Here is a 6,355-nt window from a genome sequence, read left to right on the forward strand (position 1 = left end):
TTCGGATCTGAGGTAGAAGGTATACCCAACAGTTTCTTTAGGGTATCCTATGAAGACGCATTTTTCCAACTTGGTTTCGAGCTTTTCAGGTTGAAGTTTCTTGACATAAGCATCGCATCCCCAAACTTTTAGAAACGACAGCTTAGGTTTCTTCCCAAACCATAATTCATACGGTGTCGTCTCAACGGATTTCAACGGAGCCCTATTTAAAGTGAATGCGACAGTCTCTAAAGCATAGCCCCAAAATGATAGCGGTAAATCGGTAAGAGACATCATAGATCGCACCATATCTAATAGAGTGCGATTAGGACGTTCGGACACACCATTATGCTGAGGTGTTCCAGGCGGCGTGAGTTGTGAAACTATTACACATTTTCTTAAGTGTGTGCCAAATTCATGACTCAAGTATTCTCCCCCACGATCTGATCGCAAGAACTTGATTTTCCTGTCACGTTGATTCTCAACCTCACTCTGAAATTCCTTGAACTTTTCAAAGGTCTCAGACTTGTGTTTCATTAAGTAGACATAGCCATATCTACTCAAGTCATCAGTGAGGGTGAGAACATAATGATAGCCACCGCGAGCCTCAACACTCATTGGACCGCACACATCAGCATGTATGATTTCCAATAAGTTGGTTGCTCGCTCCATTGTTCCTGAGAACAGAGTCTTGGTCGTTTTACCCATGAGGCATGGTTCGCACATGTCAAATGATTCGTAATCAAGAGACTCTAAAAGTCCATCTGCATGGAGCTTCTTCATGCGTTTGACACCTATGTGACCAAGGCGGCAGTGCCACAAGTATGTGGGACTATCATTATCAACCTTACATCTTTTGGTATTCACACTATGAATATGTGTAGCATTACGCTCGAGATTCATTAAGAATAAACCATTCACCATCGGAGCATGACCATAAAACATATCTCTCATATAAATAGAACAACCATTATTCTCGGATTTAAATGAGTAGCCATCTCGTATTAAATGAGATCCTGATACAATGTTCATGCTCAAAGCTGGCACTAAATAACAATTATTGAGGTTTAAAACTAATCCCGTAGGTAAATGTAGAGGTAGCGTGCCGACGGCGATCACATCGACCTTGGAACCATTCCCGACGCGCATCGTCACCTCGTCCTTCGCCAGCCTCCGCTTATTCCGCAGCTCCTGCTTTGAGTTACAAATGTGAGCAACCGCACCGGTATCAGATACCCAGGAGCTACTACGAGTACTGGTAAGGTACACATCAATTACATGTATATCACATATACCTTTTGTGATGCCGGCCTTCTTGTCCGCTAAGTATTTGGGGCAATTCCGCTTCCAGTGACCACTTCCCTTGCAATAAAAGCACTCAGTCTCGGGCTTGGGTCCATTCTTTGGCTTCTTCCCGGCAGCTTGCTTACCGGGCGCGGCAACTCCCTTGCCGTCCTTCTTGAAGTTCTTCTTACCCTTGCCTTTCTTGAACTTAGTGGTTTCATTCACCATCAACACTTGATGTTCCTTTTTGACTTCTACCTCTCCTGATTTCAGCATTGCAAATACTTCAGGAATGGTCTTTTCCATCCCCTGCATATTGAAGTTCATCACAAAGCTCTTGTAGCTTGGTGGAAGCGACTGAAGGATTCTGTCAATGACCGCGTCATCCGGGAGATTAACTCCCAGCTGAGTCAAGCGGTTATGCAACCCAGACATTTTGAGTATGTGCTCACTGACAGAACTATTTTCCTCCATCTTACAGCTGAAGAACTTGTCGGAGACTTCATATCTCTCGACCCCGGCATGAGCTTGGAAAACCATTTTCAGCTCTTCGAACATCTCATATGCTCCGTGTCGCTCAAAACGCTTTTGGAGCCCCGGTTCTAAGCTGTAAAGCATGCCGCACTGAACGAGGGAGTAATCATCAACACGTGTCTGCCAAGCGTTCATAACGTCTTGGTTCTGTGGGACGGGTGCGTCACCTAGCGGTGCTTCTAGGACATAATCTTTCTTGGCAACTATGAGGATGATCCTCAAGTTCCGGACCCAGTCCGTATAGTTGTTGCCATCGTCTTTCAGCTTGGTTTTCTCTAGGAACGCGTTGAAGTTGAGGACAACGTTGGCCATTTGATCTACAAGACATATTGTAAAGATTTTAGACTACGTTCATGATAATTAAGTTCATCTAATCAAATTATTCAATGAACTCCCACTTAGATAGACATCCCTCCAGTCATCTAAGTATAACATGATCCGAGTTGACTAGGCCATGTCCGATCATCACGTGAGACGGACTAGTCAACATCGATGAACATCTTCATGTTGATCGTATCTTCTATACGACTCATGCTCGACCTTTCGGTCTTCTGTGTTCCGAGGCCATGTCTGTACATGCTAGGCTCGTCAAGTCAACCTAAGTGTATTGCATCTGTAAATCTGTCTTACACCCGTTGTATGTGAACGTTGGAATCTATCACACCCGATCATCACGTGGTGCTTCGAAACAACGAACTATCGCAACAGCGCACAGTTAGGGGGAACACTTTCTTGAAATTATTATGAGGGATCATCTTATTTACTACCGTCATTCTAAGTAAACAAGATGCAAAAACATGATAAACATCACATGCAATCAAATAATAGTGACATGATATGGCTAATATCATATAGCTCCTTTGATCTCCATCTTGGGGCTCCATGATCATCTTGTCACCGACATGACACCATGATCTCCATCATCATGATCTCCATCATCGTGTCTCCATGAAGTTGCTCGCCAACTATTACTTCTACTGCTATGGCTAACACGTTTAGCAATAAAGTAAAGTAATTTACATGGCGTTTCTCAATGACACGCATGTCATACAAAAAAATAAAGACAACTCCTATGGCTCCTGCCGTTTGTCATACTCATCGACGTGCAAGTCGTGATTCCTATTACAAGAACATGATCAATCTCATACATCACATATATCATTCATCATTCATCACAACCTTTGGCCATATCACATCACAAAACACTTGCTGCAAAAACAAGTTAGACGTCCTCTAATTGTTGTTGCAAGTTTTTACGTGGCTGCTATAGGTTTCTAGCAAGAACGTTTCTTACCTACGCCAAAACCACAATGTGAATTGCCAATTTCTATTTACCCTTCATAAGGACCTTGTTCATCGAATCCGATCCGACTAAAGTGGGAGAGACAGACACCCGCCAGCCACCTTATGCAACTAGTGCATGTCAGTCGGTGGAACCGGTCTCACGTAAGCGTACGTGTAAGGTTGGTCCGGGCCGCTTCATCCCACGATGTCGCCGAATCAAGATAAGACTAGTAACGGCAAGCAAATTGACAATATCGACGCCCACAACTACTTTGTGTTCTACTCATGCATAGTAACTACTCATAGACCTAGCTCATGATGCCACTGTTGGGGAACGTTGCAGAAAACAAAAAAAATTCCTACGTTTCACCAAGATCAATCTATGGAGTCAACTAGCAACGAGAGGAGAGTGCATCTACATACCCTTGTAGATCGCGAGCGGAAGCGTTCAAGAGAACGGGGATGATGGAGTCGTACTCGCCGTGATCCAAATCACCGATGACCAAGTGCCGAACGGACGGCACCTCCGTGTTCAACACACGTACGGAGTGGATGACGTCTCCTCCTTCTTGATCCAGCAAGGGGGAAGGAGAGGTTGATGAAGATCCAACAGCACGACGACGTGGTGGTGGATGCAGCAGTGATCGCAGCAGGGCTTCGCCGAGCTTCTGCGAGAGGGAGAGGTGTAGCAGGGGAGAGGGAGGCGCCAAGACTTGAGGTGCGGCTGCCCTCCCTCCCCCCTTTATATAGGACCCCTGGGGGGGCGCCGGCCCTAGGAGATGGGATCTCCTTGGGGGGTGGCGTCCAAGGGGGTGGAGTGCCCCCCAAGGCAAGTGGAGGCGCCCCCACCCTAGGGTTTCCAACCCTAGGCGCAGGGGGGCCAAAGGGGGGGCGCACCAGCCCACTATGGGCTGGTTACCCTCCCCACTTCAGCCCATGGGGCCCTCCGGGATGGGTGGCCCCACCCGGTGGACCCCCGGGACCCATCCGGTGGTCCCGGTACAATACCGGTGACCCCGAATCTTTCCCGATGGCCGAAACTACACTTCCTATATATAATTCTTCACCTCCGAACCAATCCAGAACTCCTCGTGACGTCCAGGATCTCATCCGGGACTCCGAACGACTTTCAGATTACTGCATACTCATATCTCTACAACCCTAGCATCACCGAACCTTAAGTGTGTAGACCCTACGGGTTCGGGAGACACGTAGACATGACCGTGACGGCTCTCCGGCCAATAACCAACAGCGGGATCTGGATACCCATGTTGGTTCCCACATGCTCCTCGATGATCTCATCGGATGAACCACGATGTTGAGGACTTAATCAATCCCGTATTCAATTCCCTTTGTCAATCGGTACGTTACTTGCCCGAGACTCGATCGTCGGTATCCCAATACCTTGTTCAGTCTCGTTACCGGCAAGTCACTTTACTCGTACCATAATGCATGATCCCGTGATCAACCACTTGATCACATTGAGCTCATTATGATGATGCATTACCGAGTGGGCCCAGAGATACCTCTCTGTCATACGGAGTGACAAATCCCAGTCTCAATTTATGCCAACCCAACGGACACTTTCGGAGACACCTGTAATGTACCTTTATAGTCACCTAGTTACGTTGTGACGTTTGGCACAGCCAAAGCACTCCTACAGTATCCGGGAGTTGCACAATCTCATGGTCTAAGGAAATGATACTTGACATTCAGAAAAGCTACAACAAACGAACTACATGATCTTTGAGCTAAGCTTAGGATTGGGTCTTGTCCATCACATCATTCTGCTAATGATGTGATCCTGTTATCAATGACATCCCCATGTCCATAGCCAGGAAACCATGACTATCTGTTGATCAACGAGCTAGTCAACTAGAGGCTCACTAGGGACACATTGTGGTCTATGTATTCACACATGTATTACGATTTCTGGATAATACAATTATAGCATGAATAATAGACAATTATCATGAACAAGGAAATATAATAATCATTTTATTATTGCCTCTAAGGCATATTTCCAACAATATACAACGTCAAAGTATGTACATTATGAGAGCCGGTGGCTCAAGTGTAGTAAGGCCGAAGGTGAGCAATATTCCACGGCCGACGGGTCTCCTCCTCCGACTTACGTGAGTCTTTGTGCTCTCGAACATCGATAAGGTAGTATGACCCGTTATTCAAGTTCTTGCTGACCACAAAGGGTCCTTCCCAAGGTGGGGATAGCTTGTGCGCATCAGACTGATCTGGATGAGCCGGAGCACCAGGTCACCTTCTTGAAAGGTTCTTGACTTAACCCGGCGGCTGTGATAATGGTGCAGGTCCTGTTGGTAAATCACTGAGCGGGCTGCTGCTAAGTCACACTCTTCATCCAATAGGTCAAGCGCATCCTGACGGGCTTATTCGTTATCAGCTTCAACGTAAGCCGCCACTCGAGGAGAGTCATGACGGCTATCACTGGGCAGGACTGCCTCTGCTCCATAAACCATGAAGAAAGGCGTATAACCCCTAGACCTGTTAGGGGTAGTATTGATGCTCCATATCACAGAGGGTAACTCTTTCACCCAACAACCCGGCGTCCATTGTAAAGGGACCATAAGCCGGGGTTTTAGACCTTTCAGGATTTCCTGATTGGCTCTTTCAGCTTGACCATTGGATTGGGGGTGAGCTACTGATGAAACATCAAGCCGGATATGTTCCCGTTGACAGAATTCTTCCATAGCTCCTTGGGACAGGTTAGTGCCATTGTCGGTGATAATGTTGTGTGGAAAGCCAAAACGAAAGATCACTTTCTTCATGAATTGAACCGCCGTGGCTGCATCACACTTACTAACCGGCTTTGCCTCAACCCACTTTGTGAATTTGTCCACTACCACCAAAAGGTGTGTCTTTTTATCCTTGGATCTTTTGAAAGGTCCAACCATATCAAGCCCCCAGACTGCAAATGGCCAAGTAATTGGAATCATCCGCAATTCCTGAGCCGGCACATGCGCCCGTCGTGTGAATTTTTGATACCCATCGCACCTATTGACCAGATCCTCCGCATCGGCGTGAGCCGTTAGCCAGTAAAAACCATGACGGAAAGCTTTGGCCACAAGAGACTTTGAACCGGCATGATGGCCACAATCTCCTCCGTGGATCTCACGAAGAATTTCTTGACCTTCTTCAGGAGAGACACAACGTTGAAACGCTCCGGTGACACTGCGATGATACAACTCACCATTGGAAATTGTCATTGACTTAGACCACCGGGTTATCTGTCTAGCCAAGG

This window comes from Triticum dicoccoides, chromosome 3A (genome assembly GCF_002162155.2).
Source record: "Triticum dicoccoides isolate Atlit2015 ecotype Zavitan chromosome 3A, WEW_v2.0, whole genome shotgun sequence".
Taxonomy (NCBI): domain Eukaryota; kingdom Viridiplantae; phylum Streptophyta; class Magnoliopsida; order Poales; family Poaceae; genus Triticum; species Triticum dicoccoides.